Source organism: Delphinapterus leucas, chromosome 13 (assembly GCF_059928025.1).
Source record: "Delphinapterus leucas isolate spDelLeu-1000000601 "Yukka" chromosome 13, BTC_Dleu_Yukka2, whole genome shotgun sequence".
NCBI lineage: Eukaryota > Metazoa > Chordata > Mammalia > Artiodactyla > Monodontidae > Delphinapterus > Delphinapterus leucas.
This window is the reverse complement of record NC_143141.1, coordinates 86,937,287-86,958,202: the sequence shown is the minus strand read 5'-3', so window position 1 is coordinate 86,958,202 and position 20,916 is coordinate 86,937,287. Positions and strand designations below refer to the sequence as shown.

The following is a 20,916-nucleotide window of genomic DNA, read 5'->3' as shown; positions in this document are numbered from 1 at the left end:
CGACAAGGAAGGGGTATGTACTCCTGGCATCTTGTGGGTAGAGGCCAGGGATGCTGTCACATGTCTCACAATGCGCAGAGCAGCCCGGATGACAAAGAATGGTCTGGCCCCAAAAGTCAGCAGTGCCAAGGTTAAGAAACCCTGCTGTGGCCTAGACTTTGGAGAAGGCCTCCGCCTCCAAACCTGTTTCTCTTCCCACTTGCTAGTGCTCTTCAAACACTCAGTTTTCAAGAGAAAGTCAAAAGCCACCTGTTCTTTTTATTTTAGAAGGTTTATTTATTTATTTATTATTTTTGGCTGCATTGGGTCTTCATTGCCGCACATGGGCTTTCTCTAGTTGCGGCGAGCGGTGGCTTCTCTTGTTGCAGAGCATGGGCCTTAGAGCGCACGGGCTTTAGTAGTTGCGGAGCGTGGGCTCAGTACTTGTGGTGCATGGGCTTAGTTGCTCCATGGCATGTGGGATCTTCCCAGACCAGGGCTCGAACCCGTGTCCCCTGCATTGGCAGGTGGATTCTTAACCACTGCGCCAACAGGGAAGTCCAAGCCACCTGTTCTTAAAAGTTTCCAGAACGTCTCCATAGTCAGCAAAGCCAGCTCAGTTATGTCTCTTTCATCTTTCCAGGAGGGTTTCATGTTGGGAGACAGTGTTTGGGAACCCACGTGATGCCAATTATTCAAATGGGCTTCTCCTCTGAGAATCTGCTCTCCTCTGAACTTCAAACATCTTGAACAGGGACTTCCCTGGTGGCACAGTGGTTAAGAATCCACCTGCCAATGCAGGGGACACGGGTTCAAGCCCTGGTCTGGGAAGATCCCACATGCCGTGGAGCAGCTAAGCCCATGCGCCACAACTACTGAGCCTGAGTTCTAGAGCCCGCGAGTCACAACTACTGAGCCTGTGTGCCACAACTACTGAAGCCCGAGTGCCTAGAGCCTGTGCTCCACAACAAGAGAAGCCACCACAATGAGAAGCCTGTGCACCACAGCGAAGAGTGGCCCCCGCTCATCGCAACTAGAAAAAGCCCATGCGCAGCAACAAAGACCCAACGCAGCCAAAAATAAATTAATTAACTAATTTAAAAACTAAACAAAACAAAACATCTTGACCAATACTAATCTAGCAGCAGAACATCTCAGGGAGATTCTATCTGCTCCCAAACCAATCAATTGAACTCTGGACAAGTTTACCAAACAATGTTCTTTGATCAAATAATTTATTTTTTTCCAAGGACGTGATGTTCTAACCATATGTCTTCCTTTGACATTAACTTATAGACCAGAAAGGAGAAGCACCTCCCACTTTTGGAGATGTCATTGGCATTTCAGAGTCAGGTTTAAAATATTGCATTTTTCACTGTTGTTTCTATAACTTGGTACAGAGAGAAGAATCTTGGGGCTCTGAGGCACCCAGCAAGCACTCAGAGATCAGAATCCCAAGTCCCAGGCTCCATGAAAGGAGAAAGGACTCCAAGTCCCCTCTGGGCCAGGACAAGATGGAGCCCACTGCAGGGTCAGCTGTGTGAGGGCCTTTGTTTGACTCACTCTCCATTCACTGAGCGGTCTCACCGGCGTCAAGCCCATTGTGAGGTGCTGGGGCTGCCACAGAGGAAGGGAATGCCGTCTGTGCCCTGAAGTTTACAGTCCAGTGGGCAAGAGACACAACTGAACAAATAATTGTGGTGTTTTTGTGTGCCTGTGTGCTACACACCCGCCCCACGGCTGGAGGGATCGGAACTGCCACCCTCTCCCCTCTTTGAACATTTGCATCTGCTGATTCTTTTCCTGGTGAGGTCTACTCATCCTTCCAGACCCAACGGCAGTGTCCACTCACCCTGGCAGCCTCCCCTGTCCCAAGCTGAGCTGGTGACCCGTCTGTCCGCTGAGCTGCCCGGGCTCCCTTAGCTTCCCTCTACCGGGACATGGGCCACTGGCCCTTTGTTTGTTTTTCTCCCCCTACTGCCCAACCCTAAGTGTGAGCTCCTTCAGGTGGAACCCTGGGTTCTTTGTCTGTGTATCCCCAGCACAGGGAAGATACTGGATAAGTACTGAATGAATGAATGAATGAATGAAATGTGTGGATGTAGGCCCAAGGGCAACAGGAAGTAAGAGTGAAGAGGTGGATAAAGGAGTGATTTTCAGCTCATGCTTTGTCAAGCCTGTTTTCTGGCGCCATTTTGGCATTTTTCCCACAGAGCAATGCTGACAGGCATCCAATCAAATAAATGAATATTCCCTTCCCACCATGAAAGACTCACTTTGTGGGAACAGCAAGTCCACACAGTCGTGTGTGGGTGTGTGCCCCATACATCAACCCCAGCAGAAACCACCATGTGTTTGCCTATGTCTTCCTGCTACAAGAGATGAGAAGTGTTCAGCTTTCCTTTCTCATGGGAGCCACTGACGCTCATCTGACCTTTGTGGTGGCAGAAAATTGGAGAAGGGGTGGGAGCACAGAGAGGGGAGCGGAGAGGGAAAACGTTTATCAAATGTGAATCCAGGTACCCCTCTTGTAAGAATAAAACAACATAGTTGCCACTATTTAAAGGTCATAAACTTTGTGCCTGTGGAATATTCTCCTGGAAGTTTCAGTTTTTAAAAATCACTAAAACTTTTCATGAACAGAAAAATGGAGACTCTCTTGTTCTCAAGATAGTAGAAATAAATTTCTCTGGTTATAGGCCAGATGGACTTAGAGCTAATAGCAACTGTAACTTAAAAGTCTTCATATAGATAATAAGCCACTTCTTAATTTAAAGGTGATGCCTGCATTTTTGAATAAGAACAATCATAACTTAGCAGTTTGGGGGCCTCTAACCTCACTCAATTTAGCCTCAATAGATATGCTAATTTAAGAACATTTACCAGCTGCCATTTTGTTTCAAGATGGCCAAAACCCACACACTCACCCAGTGGCGTATCATGATACCCTTTAGTAGCATAAAGTGATCTAAAGTCTGCCAACTTCCATGCAGGTTAGCTGGGGAGCCAGGAAAGAGAGGTAAACACAAATATGCAATGTCACTGAAACCCGTTCATCGTCTTGTTTGGTCAATGAAGGAGCAATGACTTGGTCGTCAGTAACTACAATGTTTACCTGGTGCTTCCCAAGTGCCAGACCCTGGGCTAAGTACTGAGATGCCTCCCTTGGCAGAGGACCGTGAGGGGTATGGTGCCATCGTCAGCTAACAAGTGAGGAAGTGAAATGAAGCACTGCCTGGTGTCCAGACGTGGTAAGGGGGGTACCTAGCGCCCGAGTCCGTACGTGTCACGCTCCAGGGAAAGCAGGTGGAGCGGTGCCTGGCACACGGCGAGCTCCATGGAGGCAACTATGTCATCCCGGCGGTTCAGCATCAAGAGGAATCTGTTCCTGCACAAGATACTCTCTGAGGAAGGAGATGCCAGAGGCACATGGCCCTTGCTCTTCCAGAACCCACAGGGGGCTGGAGTCAGGTTCTCCCTCCTTAGCCTGAACAGGACGGGGACCAGGAGGTCTTGGGGCACACAGCCCTCCTCCCACAGCATCCTCCCCAGTGCCTCCCTTGCCTTCTCACTGGCCCCTGCTGGCCCCTCACCTCAGTTGGGAGGACGCCTGCCTTTCCTTCCAGGCCCGGGCCAACTGCTGCAAAGCCTCCTCAGAGTCCACTCGCTGTAACTGCCTGCTCCTTCCTATGACCAACAAACAGGAACTATTATTATTTTTTAGGGTTCAGGGTACAGAGAGAGGTAGGATTTGACCTCTTTTAAGGGCTCTGTGTCTCTATCCACGTTGTAGCCAAAGCTCTCTGGCTTCAGGGGTCAGAAAATTTTTCACATGATGGAATGAATGTAGTTACCAAAATGATACAGGGTGTGCAAACACGGCTACAGCTCTTCGAAGCTCCTTCCATGAAGAGGTAGAGCCTCTTCCTCACCCCTTGAATCTGGCTTTGGCAGAAGCAACATTAGAGTTCCGTGCCTAGACCTGAAGAGGTTTTGCAGTTTCTGCTCTTGGGCTGGGAATCCCCTTCCACTAAGTCCAAGCTAGCCTGCTGGAGGATGAGAGGCACATGGACGGATGCCCAGACAAGTGAGTGACCCCAAGCCTAGCACAGCCAAGCTCAGCTCAGCCCAGAGGGACAACCTCACAGACTCCAGCTCGAATCACTGACACACAGAATCATGAGCTAAATAAAATCATTGTTTTAAGCCACTACACCCTGGGGATGTTTGTTACACAGCAGTAGATAACTGGTGCACAGGGCAAGCTCATGGAAACAAAGTCCAGTTCATGGGAATGGAAGCTGGGGGCTGGGAAGCCATTGAAGGCTTGGTGACTATTCTCTCAATTTCTCTCTGGGGATGTGTGGTGGTTCTTACTGCAGTCTGTGCTTTCTTCCCCATCACTCTCTCAATCCTGCTTCCTCAGCCCCAAATGGTCACCCCAGCCCCAACTCAACACAACCTTCCAGTGCAAGAGGTCACCATCACCAAATGACAGGTCCTGGCCTCTTCTCCACTCACGTGTACCCTGAGTGCAGTTGACACCTGAGTCCAGTGGCCCCTGTGGGCAGCAGGCATTTCGGGGAGGGAGGCTGTCCGAGAAAGTGCTCGTGGTGGGACAGGCAATAAAAGGCTACATTTCATCACCCATACGGGGACAGGGCAAGGTGAGACTTTTCACTACCATCTTGTTGCTGAAGAAGATACAATAAGAATGATTTTACTGAATAGTACTGGGTCAGAGTAGGCTAAGCTGATAAGCTTGTGTCCCTCATTCCTACTTGCTAAATATTAGAGAAAAACCTCCACGCTGTGTCTTTGTTGGCAGGTATGGCAGATCTCACTGGACTTCCCCTGGGCCCAGGCCAAGGAAGAAGGCCCAGAATGCACAATTTCCACCATCCCCTTTGGTTTATTTTTCTTTTGGGGGTAGTAATTCTTTCCTTTGCCTTTTTTCTGGCAGCCCTTCATGCCCCTTCTAGCTCCACTTACCACAGCTCCTCTGGACATCTATGCTAACAACCTAAAATATATTCTCCTTGTATATAATAATATACAAGCGTATACAAAGTTCTAATAATATTATTTATAAAAACAAGGTCATACTTTATACAGGTTTTTGCATCCTACTTTTCTCAAAGAAGTTAACCACCTGAATTTAACTTTAAAGAAGTTAAATTAGTTGTAGCCTTAATTTATTCTTATTAATGGTTATATAATATTCTAAGGTGAGAATTACTATGCTCTATTCAACCCTATCCTATTGATAGGTATTCACTTTGTTCCCACATTTTTCCAGAGCTGCAGTTCTTGAATATAAAGTCTTATGTACTGATGCTTTTATTTCTATGCATTAGATACCCAGACATGGGGTTATTGCTAGGCTGAAGGATATATATGTATTATTTTAATGGATGTTGCCAGATTGCCTCTCAATTAAGCTGTAACCAGTAATTGAGTACCCATTTCACCATATCCCCAAGAGCAAAAGGTACTATTTCTGTTTTTAAATTTTGCTAGTTTGATAGCTGTGAAGAATTATCTCACTGTTAATATAAACTACTTTTCCTATACTCGAGAGTTTTGAGAATCTTACAAAAAATTTTTAGTCATTTGGATTTTCTCTTCTGTAAATTGCTTCTCTATATCCTTGTCCATTTTTTATTAGGTAATTGTCTCTCATCAATTTCTAAGAACTCTTTGTAAATAATGGATACTAAGCTACTGTCTGTCCTCTGAACTGCAAATAATTGGCACCTTATTTAAGATATATTTTGCCATAAAAAATTTTAAATGGTTTAATATTGACAAACATGTCTGTCTGGTTTTTTTATGGTTGTTTAGTTCTGTTTTTGTGGGGTTTCTTTAGTTTTTTGGCTGCATCGTGTCTTAGCTGTGGCACGCAGGATCTTCGTTGAGCCATGCAGGATCTTTTGCTGCATCGTGAGCTCTTTGTTTCGGTGCACAGGTTTCTCTCTAGTTGTGGCATGCGGGTCTTCTCTTTCTTGTTGAGGCGGGCGAGGTCAGTAGTTGTGGCGTGAGGGCTTAATTGCCCTGCGGCATTTGGGATCTTAGTTCCCCGACCAGGGATCAAACTCAGGCCCCCTGCATTGGAAGGTGGATTCTTTACCACTGGATGACCAGGGAAGTCACTGATTTTTTAATAGCTTAGAAATTTTCATTGTGGATAAAAGGGTTTTCCTACTGCTAAATTATTGTGTAGCCCCTTAAAAAAATCTTTTTTGTGAGATTTTTGTCTTGCTTTTTAAAAAAATATTTATTTATTTATTTAGCTGCATTGGATCTTAGTTGTAGCACTCGGGACCTTAGTTGTGGCATGCAGGACCTTTCTTTGTAGTGCAAGGGCTCTCTAGTTATGGTGCTCGGGCTCTAGAGCACACAGGCTCTAGAGCACTCAGGCTTAGTTGCCCTGCAGCACGTGGGATCTCAGTTCCCCGACCAGGCATTGATACCGTGTCCCCTGCATTGGAAGGTGGATTCTTAACCACTGGACCACCAGAGAAATCCCTATTTCTTGCTTTTTATATTTAAGTTTTTATTTGGAATTGATCCCTGTGTAAGTTGTAAGACTGAGAACAAATTAATCCATCTTTTCATGTATTAGACCATCTTATTCATGTATTAGGTTCTTAAACATACTGGATCTATTTCTGCTTTCTCAGTTTGGTTCTAGAGCTAGTTTCTCTTCCTATGCCAATACCATATTTATTTGAATAGAGTAGCTTTCTGGTATGTCCTGATCTGATCATGCAAATTCCTCTATTCTTTCTCAAAAAGTTGGTATTCTTAGGAATTTATTTTTCCAAATAAGCTTTATAATTTATTTTGATCCAATTATCTGTCCCTTAAAAAAACTCTGTTAGGATCCTATTTGGAATTGCATTAAATATATATATTAATTCTAGGAGGGATGACTTTAAATAAATACTATGCCTTTCCATCCAAGAATAAGGTATGGCTTTCCCTTTATTCAGGATTTTGTTTATGTCATTTGATAAGATTTTATTATTTTTATGTAAGACTTTTTTCTTGTTATATTGTGTTCCTACATATTCAATAGTTTTGGTTGCTACTGTGAATAATTTTTTTCCCATTTCTAGTTACTTAAGGCTAGACTAGAGAGAAGCTGTCAATATTTGTACATTTATCTTGTATCTAGCTATGTCACAAAATACTCATTAATTCTGATCACTTTTACTAATTTCTTGGGTTTCTAAGTATATCATCAACAAAAATAGACAAAGTTCTCTCTTATTTTCCAAGGTTCAAACCAGTTTTATAGTTTTTAAAAAAAATTTATTGCATTTGCTGGAACCACCAAGATCATGTTCAATAATAGTGATGGTGATTATATCATCTTTATTTGTTCCTGATTTAAATGAACATTATTCTAGAGGTTCACCATTTAGAAAAATATTCTCTGTTGGTTCTTGGTAAATGATCTTTATTTCTAAAGTTTCCATAATATAGTGTTTAGAACTTCTAAGGAAAGGGTGCTAAGTTTTTTCAAATGCCTTTTAAACTCAATTGTGTGTGTGTGTGTGTGTGTGTGTGTGTGTGTGAGATTTTTTTTTTTAATTGCTCTAACTTTGTTTTTAAACAAGAGACTTTTGTGCTTGGAAATTTACACAGGCATATAGTCTGTCTCTCTTTCTTATGTTAATTCATCTCTATGGTTTTCCAAAGACAAAAATCAAGCAAAAAGTTATTTGCATATGATGGAATACAATATCATTTCAAATAACATATTCTCAAAGACTATTGTCATAAGAAGAGAATGGTGAAATAAGTTAAAGTGGAGAAAAAAATAGAATGCAAAACCATAGACAGCATGATCCTAATTCTTTAAAAAATAAATACCTATCTATACATGAAAGACCTCAGAAAGGAAATATAGTGTTAAGAGAGATATGGGTGATTTTTTATTGTTCCTCATAGTCTTATGTATTTTCAAGATTTTCTGTAATAAACTTGTCATGCTGTTATAATCAGGAGGAAAACCACATTTTAATTTTGAAATGTCAGTAACAAGAATCTTATGTCTCCTTCAGATGCAAACAACACCCAGAGTTTTCACAGCACAGCCTAGTTGGGGCTTAGTGGAGGATTGAGGCTTACAGATTCTGGAAGGCTCGGGGTCCCACTGCCACCCAGTGGGTCCCATTATCAGGACCTATATTACAGTTGTTTATTTAACCCCAAATCCCTGCTCCTTCCAGCACTTGCTGCGCCTCCACCCCAGGAAGGTAGTGGAGCAAATCTGAAATGGGGGCCAGAAGAACAGACCAGCCCTGGCTCTGTCTTTTTCCTGCTGTGTGACCTTGGCAAGTCACTTGGCCTTGCTCATAAAATAACTCCTTGCTCATAAAATGAGGCAATAATGTCTGGTCTTCTTGGTTGTGTGGATCAAAATCTAAAGGAGACCCTACAGGCAGAGCTGCTTTATAAACCACCCAGAGTAGTATAAACCCAAGGGATTGTCCTTGCCTCCAAAGAGAGAGCTCTTTGTCATAATCTGAATATCCTGATTGCAAAACAATTCTTATTTAATTGGATCCATCTGAGTAGGTCAAATAATAATAATAATTACTGAGAGTGGTAGTCATATCAAGAACAGCTCACTATGCTTCTATTACTAACCTTAGCTTCCCTCCAACGCCCCAGTTTGAAAGCCTCTCCCATTCACCTGCTCGTGACTCAGGGATCACAGATCAATCCTGTGCTTGGAGAAAGGCCCTCGGCTCCTTCTACCATGATTCAAACGAGCGGCCAGGGCTGTCATCCTTGCTTCGGTCTCTTCATACTCAACCACAGAGTAAACATGAATGGATTGCTCATCCAGCCTTGAAACGCTGCTCCGTGGACAGGTGTGCCGTCGGATGAGGGATTTTAAAAAGGCCAAGCAGGGGATGATGCTATGGCATCACCTGTTCCTTCAGCCAAAATGCGTTTAAAGCACTCCTCCCCCACCCAACACAGGTGCACCCTGTGGCAGCTGTCAAAGGTCCCTTCCTGCCACAGCTCCTGATGCCTTTGTTCCTAAAGTGGTATCTTTTCCCCAGTTCCCCAGGGACAGTCAGCAGGGCGCCTGGACCTCCCACCACGGTCAAGTTCCTGCACCCAGGCTGAGCCTCATTCCCCTTTAGTAAACCTTTCCACTGATTAGACACCCCCTTCAAGTCAATGTTTCATCCCATGAAATGTCCTTCAAAGAAAAATCTCAGGAGACCCCAAGGTGGTAAGGAGGGAGTGTTGGGGGCCCAGAGTGTATGCCCTGGTGCTGAGGTGGGGTAGCTGGTAGGGCATGCTAAACCTCCCTTTAGTTCCTGCTACAAAGCCTTCTCACCTACCAGAACTAGCAACAACTCCCAGAGGCCTCTTTCCTCCCACATTTCAGGGGGAGAGTGGCTGCTTACAAGTTTTCAGGGAAATAAAAGCAAGCCGCTTTCCCAGGAAAGCCTTGATCACTGGTCAAATTTCCTCCATTGTGCTGGAACTCAGGGGCCTTGTCATTCTGGACACTCAGACCCTTTAGCCTGGGAAAATTTTCTTGAATTATGTTATCCATTATTTCCTCTCCTGTTTTCTCAGTTCCTCTTTCTAGACTGCTTTTTTGGGGGTTTGTTTCTAACTGGGCTCCCTGCCTTAGGCCATTAGTTTGCTTGTCTTTCTTCTCCTAGACTGCCCAGTGTCTTCTGTTCTGACTGATCCTGTTTCTGCCCTACCAGGAAACTTCTGTTCCCTGAGATGCTGTATCTCAGAAACAGCACTCCTGACGGTCTCCCGAGGCTCTCCTGTGTGTTTTTTTTTTTTAAGATTTTATTTTTACTTATTTATTTATTTGTTTTGGCTGTGCCGGGTCTTAGCTGCGGCATGCAGGATCTTTTAGTTGCAGCATGCGGACTTCTTAGTTGCGGCATGCATGCAGGATCTAGTTCCCTGACCAGGGATTGAACCTGGGCTCCCTGCATTGGGAGCACGGAGTCTTACCCACTGGATCACTTGGGAAGTCCTAGACCTTCACTTTGCCTTTTGGCTTTACTTCCTAGGAGAGGTCTTCAACTTCTTTTTCCTGTCTTTTGATTATTTCATTACTTCTATCAAATTTTTAATTCTCCAGAACTGTTAGTTGTCTTCTGATCCTTTTTTTGGTCTACCATCTGCTTCTTGTTTCATGGATGGAATTAACATTCCTTTCAGGAATTCCATAAGAATGATTTTTTCCTTCCTCCTTTATAGACTGTTTCTTCAGGCTTATTTGTTTGTTTGAGTCTCTGTATTTCAAGGTCCTAGATCCCTGGTTGTCTGTCCCTATTGCAGAGTGAGGTGCTAAGACATTGATTAGAAATCCTGGGCACATGGGTAGGGCTATAGGGTCATTTTCTTAGACTCCCCCCTATTTTTTGGGGGGGTCCCTAAACATGTCTGTATCTTTAGGTCTTTATTTTGGTGCTGGTGGGAACTCCAAAAGGCAGGCTGGTGAAAAGACACATTAGGGTTTTTTTCACTAACTTCTTCCATTTTAGAGCCTGGCTGCCGACCCAAATACTACGAAAAAACATTTGAGAACAGATTCACACAGAACATGATTAGTTTGTAAAAATCAGATTTCTGTAGTGCCCTCTCCAAGAAAGAAAGATGCCCCAGAGTGTGGGACCAGACCAGGTAGTGTTCACTGCATCTACTTTGGAATTTCTGGTGGACAAATAAAATCTCCCCAGCAACGTTGGGCGAGGATCCAGCCTCACTTCCTTCAAAAGAAGTGCTGTACCCACCTGGTGTCCGGACACCTGTGGAATGTCGGCGTCTCGGCCAACAGGGTTTCCCTAGATAAGCCTAACTTGGGGGGAACCTCCCAGGTCATTCAGCCTGTGGATCTAGTTTACAATATGCTCAGTGTCTTCTGCTCTGACTGATCCTGTTTCTGCCCTACCAGGAAACTTCTGTTCCCTGAGATGCTGTATCTCAGAAACAGCACTCCTGGCGGTCTCCCGAGGCTCTCCTGCAACTGAGTCACATGGTTCTCATTGTTTGCAATTCCTATCTGAAAGTGCTGCAAGTTGCCTGTGGGCATTGGAAGGCACCGGCCACATGAAACATTCAATTTAAAGGCTTAGCGCCCAGGAGAAGAGAGTATTATTATTATTAATAAATATTATTATTATTTATCACATTTAAAGTGTTCCATCTCTGAGCCTCTGGGTACTCATAAAGCAAACAATGCTCCCATTTAAGCACCTAAGTTAGAGCTAAATGCCCTGAGTCTTGTCAGTTGGAAGCAGGCTGTGGAATGAGAGGATGAGAGGATGAATGGCAATCTCCAACCATACTTAGAATGCTTGGTTTCCAAAGAGAGAGGGACTTTCATTCACAGGACGTGCCACAGGATCAATCCTGTCCTGGAGCGTCCCCAAATGTACTCTTCAGTGGAATTAATAGTTGTTTAGATCCAGGGAGCTGCCTTACTGCATAAACATTAACAGAAAAAGTGGAGTCAGACCCTAGAGACACCACAGAGCTGGCCAAGCCTGGGTCTCTGCTTCGAATGGGTTCATAGCATCCTGGGGCAGGCAGACAACAACGCAGGACCAGCATGCTGGGCCCTAGGAGCATGTGGGTTACTGGAGGTCAGTGTGGTGTCCTAGGGTACTGTGGAGCCCCCAAAGGCACAGTTCTTCCCCCCTGCCATGCAGGTCGGAGTGAGACCTCTGTGCTCAGGGGTTCTTGGTTCCACAGCATCAAAGGGACCCGGACAAACAGGAACACATCTCAGAGGACCATCCAGGAGGCTGAGGGGCTTATAACCGCATCTGATGTGTTACCTCGAAGAGATTGCTGTTATTTTGGCTGGAAGGAAAAGGCTGGGGTTGGGGGTAAGAGGGAGAGGGAGAACACTGTCGAAAGAAATTAAAGACCTAAATAAATAGAAAGACATCTCCAGTATATGGATCGGAAGACATAATATTGTTAAGATGGTAATACTCCCAAATTGACCTACAGAGTCTATGCAATCCCTATCAAAGACCCAGGTGGCTACTTTGCAGAAATTGACAAGCTGATCCACAAATTTACATGGAAATTCGAGGGACCCAGAATAACCAAAACAACACTGATGAAGAAGAACAAAGCCGGAGGACTCCCACTTCTCAATATCAAAACTGACTATAAAGCTACTGCAATCAAAACAGTATGGTAGTAATATAGGGACAGACATGTAGATCAGTGGAACAGAATTGGGAATACAGAAATAAATCACGTATGAGCAATTGATTTTCCACAACAGCGCCAAGACAATTCAGTGGGGGAAAGAACAGCCTTTTCAATGGTGCTGGGACTGATGGATAGCTACACGTGAAATGATGAAGTTGGACGCGTCCCACAAACATACCATATCAAAAAAAAAAATCTCAAAATGGATCAAAGGTTGTTTTAAATGTAAGGGCTAACACTATGAAACTCTTAGATATAAATCTTCGTGACCTTGGATTAGGCAATGGTTTCTTAAACGTAACACCAAAAGCATGAGGGACAAACGTAAAAAAATAAACTTCATCGGGCTTCCCTGGTGGCGCAGTGGTTGCGAGTCCACCTGCCGATGCAGGGGACATGGGTTCGTGCCCCGGTCCGGGAGGATCCCACATGCCGCGGAGCGGCTGGGCCCGTGAGCCATGGCCGCTGAGCCTGCGTGTCCGGAGCCTGTGCTCCGCAACGGGAGAGGCCACAACAGTGAGAGGTCCACGTACCGCAAAAAGAAAAAAAAGAAAAAGAAATAAATAAATAAACTTCATCAAAATTTAATTTTTTAAAAATCGTTATGTTGTATACTTTAAATATATTACAATTTTATTTGTCAGTTGTACCTCAATAGACTTAGCCATGAATTTTACCCCCTAGACCCTAAGTCTTGTGCTGCCTTCAAGGTACAGAATCCCTTAACCACAAGGAAGCCAGTGTTTCATTCTGGAAATGACTCCACCTCATAGGTTTGGAGACAATGTCTGTCTTTCCCCAGAGCCAGCAGTTTGGTAGTCAAATAGAAATCAAATAAAGAGAATTGGCCCTTGGAGAACATGGGCCCAAGGTGAGAACTGCCAGGGGCCGTTTCAGGAGCCTGGATTTTACCTGCACCGGGCCCTGCGCTCCTTTCACTGGAAGCATCCACCTCGGCAGCCCGGCCTTTGTTTTCACTGCTCACCGGCTTGACCATTTGCACAATCTGGGCAGTGACTGGGCTGGGGCAGCACATCCCAAGACAGCAGACTTTCTACAGGCCACTTCCTGGAAAGAGGGGAACCCCCAGGAGAGAGACTGATTACTTAACAGGATGTGTAAGCTGTCCGGCTGATTCACCCAGAACCCATTCAGGGAACCAGCAAGGCTGAGCGGTGTTTACTTTTGCAGAATGTGGGATGGTGCCTTGGACTCGGGCGAGCTCTGGAAACACCCACACGGCAGATGAGGCCCCCAGAGATGGAGACAGAGACAAGGGAAAACAGACCATGGCAGCTTTCACAAATGTCAGGCTGTGCCGGTGGAATCATGGAGACTGACCCTTGACACACTAAGCTTTACCTGAGGGAGGAAGCACCACAGAACATCCCACGCACTGGGGCCAGCGTTGCCCAGTAAGACTCACCCTCCCCTTGTGCACATGTGTGTTTCACATATGCCGAGGTCTTCCACGTGCGTGACCTTGCCTGAGCGTTTGCGTTTGGCCATTTGACCCACAGTAAAGGGAAGGAAGAGTCAAGCGTCATTACGGCAATTGATGGAAGCCGTTTACGATTACGTCCTGGTTCTGCATCAAGCATCATCTCCTTTAACTTAAAGCAGGGTGCAGAGCAGGTGCTGCTATCATCCCCACTTTACAGCTGATGAAACTGAGGCTTGAGATTCTAGAAATGCGAGTCACGGCAGGTGAGTGGCAGAGCTGACTCCCACTGACACCCCAGCCCCACCCGACCCATTTGCATAATTTAAACCAACGATCATCTGAAGCTGTCCCCTGGGTCTCTGGTGGCTGGTCACAGGGGCCAGTTGGGAGGGAGCCCCGGATGCCACGGAGCCCTGCGCAAGCGCTCTGATCCGCCTCGCCTCAGGAGGCAGAGAGGCTACTCACGCCACTCTCACCGTAGTGATCTCGGTAAGAAAAGGAGCTGACGGTACCCAGGCAAGACGGGGCCCGCAGCTGTGTGGGGAGGCGGTAGGGAGCTACAGTCATGACGGATCACTGGCCGGGGCCGGGCCGGGGCGTCATCCAGCACGTTTGAGTGGGTGACAGGCAGCCGGGTGTGTGGGCTGTGATGTAACAGAGCTGCTACAGCTGCTGGATGGCGGGGAGACTGACTAACTTTCCTCCTCTGTCAACAGCCTCTAATGGCCTCCACGGCTGGAGAGGGTGGGTGTGGCAGTGCCCACAGCCAGGGCCACCAGCCAGGCACCGAACATCAAGCACGCCACGGATCAGCCCACACCCCCAGCTGCCGCCCCTGTAGCCTCGGACCAGATGGACTGCTAGGTCGGTCCTGGCGCAGAGCACGTGTGGGAAGAGAAAGCAATGCAGGCAAGATCCGGAAAGCAGGCTGTCGGTGCGTGAAGAAGGGTTTTCTTCTTTGGACCTAGAGAAGGAGGTGAAGGGAGGGGGCACCACGTTTTGATTTCCTACTGGGAGCCAGGTGCGGTGTAAGCACCTGCGTGATCTCACTGAGTCTTCACAGCCGCTCAGTGAGATGGGTATCGTTCATTCATCCATCCATTTATTCATCCATTCATTCATTCACTTAAATATTTCTGACCACCTGCCAGGTGACATCACTCAGCATCGTTTTACAGATAAGAGGCTCAGAGGTGATCTGACTTCCCCAGGCGAGGCCGGAGCTGGGGCTCACAGCCGCCTTTGTGTGAATTAGAAGAGGCTGAACCTCTGGGAAGATGCAGCCTCCCACCAGGAGACACGACCTGGCGAGAAGCGTTTTCTTGGCAGGCGCCCCTGTTCTGCCCCTGAGATCTCACGGCCAGTGGGCGGTACAGCCGGGCCCTGGGGAGCCAGCCACGTGCTCCTTCCCACGCGACACCAACTTTCTCTACCAGCAAAGGTCTCACAGCGGGAGGTCAGCTTAATGGACCTGTTGGCAAACTGTACCAACCAAAATCAGTGTTTCTAGTCATAAAAGGGAGACTGGAAGAGTTCTTATGGAACAGCGGGCAAGCCAAGAACCCGGCAGGGCTGGGGGGCTGGAGCAAAGGGCCTGATCACGCCTGATGGAAGGGACAGAGGTGGACGCTGGTCCTGCATGCGTGGGGAGTGGGGCACGTGAGGAGCATGTGGAAGTGATGTCAGTTTGGGTTGGCCCATGTAAGTCCTGTTTTTCTAGCACTTGAAATGTTCCAAGGAAAAGGATAAATGTTGGTCGGAGCTACCCTAAGGATGTATGGGTGTAAAATAATAAGGGGAACGTTCAAGAAACGGTTTCTAATAAGATCCATTGAGAAGTGGAAGGGGCTGCCTTAAATGCAGTGATGTCCCTGTCGCAGGCCGGCCACCGGTTCAAGTCACGTGAGCGTGGATCGCATGAGGTTAGGGGACTTCCCAGTGGTGAAACGCAAGGATTATGATTTAACAAACCCATTTAGGTTATTGCACTGAGCCGCTGCCTCAAAATTCCTTTCCATGCAAATGAGAATCGCCTCACTGAACGGGGCCAGGCCCCTGCAGAAGCAAGTGAAGGGTGACTGGAGGGAGGTGTGTCCCCAGGCGCATCTGGGGAAGCCAGCTGTCATCCCAAGCTGATTGCGTGTTGCTCTGGGAACCTGGGCAGGTCCTTGGCCTGGCCGGCTCTTCTCCCAGCTGTTTCCCGATCGCCTTGGACCCTGGGGAACGTGGGGAGCAGAGCTTGGAGCAGAAGAGGAAGAGCGGCGGGGGCGGGGTGTGTGTGTGCACCCCAAACACCCCAGCTCGTCTATACTGTTACAATAGGGACACACTTCTGCACCAGCTGGCACAGCTGCTCCCGCCCTGGCCCCCAAATTGTGATTGTCCAACACAGGCTGTGCCCAGCGTACGTAGGTTGAATTTATATGCATAAATATCATGGATGAATGAAAAATACACACAGCACAACTATGCCCTTGGGTTCCTTGGGGCTCCTCCATCCTGAAGCCACTCAAAACTGCCAGGCCACCCTTGAAGCCTCCTGCAGCAGTGAGGGTGGGAGCTGGGCCCTGGGGCCTTCATGGAGAGAATCGCTGGGTTAATATTTGTCAAATATGCTGGTGCTGGTTTTTTCTATAAAGTGGCTTTGGTTTCAGTTTACATTTTAGGGAGAGGCTGCAAAATGATAAGTAAAACAATCACTATCTCATGATAATTTGCGTGTCTTTATACAGAAAATAAAGTGAACTTTTTGTGCTGGGGCTATTCCTATCTAGTTTGTCTGGCTGTGAATCGCTCACATACAGCTCTATACTGTGGCTCTTTTTTTTTTTTTTTTTTTTGCGGTACGTGGGCCTTTCACTGCTGTGGCCTCTCCCGTTGCGGAGCACAGGCTCCGGACGCGCAGGCTCAGCGGCCATGGCTCACGGGCCCAGCCGCTCCGCGGCATGTGGGATCTTCCCGGACCGGGGCACGAACCCGTGTCCCCTGCATCAGCAGGCGGACTCTCAACCACTGCGCCACTGGGGAAACCCTATACTGCGGCTCTTTGCCTTTCTGATTTGCAAGCGTGCGTTATGTTCAAAGATGGTAACTCTTAGTCGTGGAGGTTAGAAATTTCTCAGCGATAGCAGGGGTCTTCAAGGCAAAGGCTGATAGCGTGAGGGGCCCTTCGTGTCTCTACATCCCTTCCCAGATGTCTGGGCTTGTCCAGGGGGGCCAAAGAAGAAGGCCAGTCAGCTCTGACCCACACGTGGAAACACTCCTTGCTGATCTGTCTTATAACTTGGGGATCCCATATAAGATTTCCATTGAGTAAGAGTTTGTGGTTAAAAGGTTGGAACACTCACTTCTAGTCCAAAGTGCTCATTTTGCCTGTGAGGAAGCCCATGACTGGGTGAGGGGTAAGTCGTTCTGGACACACGCCCTCACACCCACACACCCACATCCTCTAGGTGTCCTGAGCCTTGGCGTCCTGCCTGTACAGGTAGACAGCAGCATCCAAAGTGCAGCACTCGTTTCAGTCCTGGTGCTGTGGCCGCAGACTCCTGCCTCAGTTTCCCCACCTGTAAAGTGGGTGCAACCCCAGTGGCACCCCTCTCATAGGGCCGCAGTGAACCTTAAATGAGATAATTCATGTGAAGGGCTGAGAGGAGCGCCCAGCACAGTGCTCAGTCAAAGTTAGTTATTATTATTTGGTCCGGGGCCCATTACCTATTAGCTGTTCAGTTAACTTTCCTCTCCTTCCCAGCCCTGGGGACTCGTGAGCCCAGGAGGCTGCTGGGCCTGGGCCCTGAGCACCCCCTTAGTCAGAGCCCTGAGAGGAGACGGGGAACCTTGCGCTCCTCCCTCCCTCCGGGTCAGCAACGTCCCCCAGTTGCCGCAGACCTGGCAGAATCACGGCCCGCGGGAGTCAGCACCTCCTCTCCTGCCCTACTTTGTTGTCGACCAGTCCCGGACAATCAGACGGGGATGCGGGACAGCTGTCCTGCTTTTGCCCCTTCTCCTCCGGGCGCCTTTCCTCTCCTTCCCCACTGCTCCCCCCTCCTCTGTATTCCTTGTCTTTCCACATCCTGTACGTCCCCTGGTGCCCTGGTCACAAGGCGGAGGGGCTGGCGCTGCCGGTGCCCCCGGCCAGGACAGAGCTGCACTGCATCCAGCCTCCGGCTTGAGGGCCCGCCCTGCTCTCCAGCGCTTCTTCGGTCTCTCCGCTGTCTCCCAGTCTCCTCGGACTGGCTTCAGGCTGGGGTGCATCCAGCTGTGAGTGCATCTGACCAGTGGGAAGTGGGATCTGAGGCCCTGCCCCACTCCAGGCCCACAACTCGGGTTTCAAGCCTAATCTCCAGCCTCTTGCTGGAAGGTGGGTGGAGAGTTGGGAACTGGAATGTGGACAGGCTGCCTGAGCCCTGCTGCTCGGCCCACGCCAAGGGTCGACTGGGCTGAGCTCCCACACCAAGGGTCGACTGGGCTGAGCTCCCACACCAAGGGTCGACTGGGCAGAGCTGAGTCAGCTTCCCTCAACGACTCCTGAGAGAGCAGCCCAGGCGCCGGTCCGGGCTGGGATGGAGTGAGCAAAACAGCTGAGCCCCGTCCTCAGGGGAACCTCGGGGAGGGCAGAGAGCGCTAGCTGGGCCATTGTCCCCACCCCACTGGAGGAAGGAGGAAGAACGCCAGAGCCCTCCGAGGGCACGGCTGGTCCCTGAGATGTTGACGACAAGCTTCTGTAGCAACAAACCCACCCTCCACCCTGATGGCCCCAGGCTCCCACTGGCTCTACAGGAAGAGGACTGGGCAGGTCCAGGACAGGCTCATGGCCTCTGGTGCCAGGCTAGTCCTTGTGCCACGCAGAAGAGTTTCCGTTCTCCTCCACCGGGGCAACCAGCATCCACAGGTGGGAGCCCCCTCTGCTCCCACCCGCCCAGCCCCCAATGTCCCCAGCGCACGGAAAGCGGACCCCCTGGGCTCTTCCGCACCTCCCCTGCACACGGAGCCAGCTCCTTCCTCTTTCCTGCTTATCTCTTTTCTCTCCTCTGGACTCGGTCACGCGTGATGTTTTCTTTTTTTGCGGTACGTGGGCCTCTCACTGCTGTGGCCTCTCCCATTGCGGAGCACAGGCTCCAGACGCGCAGGCTCAGCGGCCATGGCTCACGGGCCCAGCCACTCTGCGGCATGTGGGATCTTCCCGGACCGGGGCACGAACCCGTGTCCCCTGCCTCGGCAGGCGGACTCTCAACCTCTGCGCCACCAGGGAAGCCCACGTGTGATGTTTGAAACGTCCTTCTGCCCTTTCCTCCACTGGCTCTCCTGCCCGACCACCTCTTCCCCCGCACACCCATCGCACATGTCAGCTGGCCCTCCCTTGCCCATGCGCTCTGCCCTCTGACACCATTCTCACTGGTCTCTGGCCTCCCGGTGACCAAATGCAATTGGCCCTTCCAGGCCTCCTTTCCTGCCCTGAAAGCCTCCTCCTTCTGCTTCGGTGGAAACTTCTGTTGAGCTGACTTTGGCCCGACCGTGCCCCACTCTATCCTCCTCGCCTCAGCCCCCTTCCTCAACCACTACTTAAATACGGATGTTCCCAGAGAGCCCAGATACTTCCAGGTCTCCATGCCACCTGGAGCCCAAGTCTTGCTCTTTCTAGACCTTCTTTCCAAATCTCCTCCAAGCCCTAGACCCGCAGATCCATTCGCAGTAGTTTAGTAAACATCTCCCTGCAGCCTTGTTGGCAGGAAGTCTGCAGGCGCCGTCCTCCCGGGCCCCTCCCTCAATGACTGGGCACCTCAGCTGCCCACTGCCACGTGCTCCTCCACTCCCACCTAACTGGCCGCCGAGTCCTGTTCACCTCCTGCCAAATGACCCTGGGGTCTGTCCTTCAGTCCCTCTGCCCCAGTTCCTCTCCACTCCTCAGTCCTCTGCTGGCCTTTCAGCCTGCTGCCACCTGGCGCTGGCCTCCGGCCCCTCCTGCTTCTCCCTCCTTGTCGAAACACTGAACGCCCACTTCTCAATGCCGCCTCTTTGTACTGGCTATTCCCTCTGCCTAGGATGCCCTTCCTGCCTCACCCGCCTGGGGAGCCCCTCTCCATTCCTCAAACCCTCCTCTTCCCAGGAGCTCTGCTCCAGGAGGCCCATCCGGTCCCACGTCTTGTGTGCCTGTTCCACCATCCAACGCCCCCTCTGGCCTCCCGCCTTCTCTCCCCGATGGCGTCCACTCCAGCACAAGGGTCGTGTGCGCACGATCTGTTCCGCTCACCGCGCCGATGGCTCCCGGAGCGGGCAGCCGGTCTGACCCCGCTCCCTGACCCCAGCCGTGGGCACGGCCCAGCACACAGGGGCCAAGCCGTGACCGACGGCCCAGGGTCTCTGCCGCGGATGGCAATGGCGGTCCAGAGAGGGAATGGGGGTCGGACCACAGAAAGAATCCCATCCCCACAACTAGGAACCTGAGAACTTGGTCCGACCTGCCCAAGGCGGTAGTTAGTGTTCCAATTAATTAGTGAACTCTGTAAAGTACTTTGAACATGAAACACACTATATAAATGCTAATTATTATTATGAAAAAGTAAGAAGTTCTCTAATATGCCAGACTGGAGAGCCCCAGGCTAGTCCAAATAAAATGAACAAATGCAGAAAATTAAGCAATTAAAAGGTGCTATTTCAGGATTTGCAAAAAGCTGAAAGTACCGAATGGCTGCATCTGCGGGGTGATCGTGGCCCCCCTCCCTCTGCCCTCTCTGCATAGCTGGCCCCCTGAGCCGACCTTGCATCCATCTGGAAGGGCTGCGCGGAGGTTTAGAGTGGGGTTGGGAGGGGGCGAGGTCTAGGAAAAGATGCTGAGCCTGGACCGACCGGCTGGTGGGAGCCTCTGTGCCAGTGGTGTGAGCTTTGGCAAGTCAGGCCTCCGCTCCGAGCCCCCGTTTCCCTGAGCATAGGACAGGAGGCACCTGCAGCACGAGCCCTGGCATCGCCCTTGACCCCGCTCCCTGGCCAGAGGGCTCTGAGCGGGGGCAGGAAGGGGCGGCCAATGCCATCGGGCTCCAACACTTACTGCCTCCATCCTTATAGCCAGGTGACCCCACGTGGCACATGTGCTTCCTTGTCAGCACTTGGGGACGGCAACATCCCCTTCACAGAACTGTCATGGTTAAGAAATGAAACTTAGGTACAGACGCATGGAAAACTGTTGACCACAGCATGCGACCTGGGGTTTGCTTGCTGGCTCATCCTTCAACTTGACATATTGAAACATTGTGGATTTCTCTCTTCCT

General features: G+C 49.2%; 1 long non-coding RNA gene across 1 annotated transcript; it reads right to left on the bottom strand.

Moving 5' to 3' along the window:
• Nucleotides 1–9,801: 9,801 nt before the first annotated feature.
• Nucleotides 9,802–14,385, bottom strand: LOC149747811 (uncharacterized). Its single transcript, XR_016395531.1, has 2 exons — nucleotides 13,123–14,385; nucleotides 9,802–12,696 (listed from the first exon to the last, which is right to left on the bottom strand). It is a non-coding gene; the product is annotated as an uncharacterized LOC149747811 (long non-coding RNA).
• Between the last annotated feature and the right edge of the window lie 6,531 nt (nucleotides 14,386–20,916).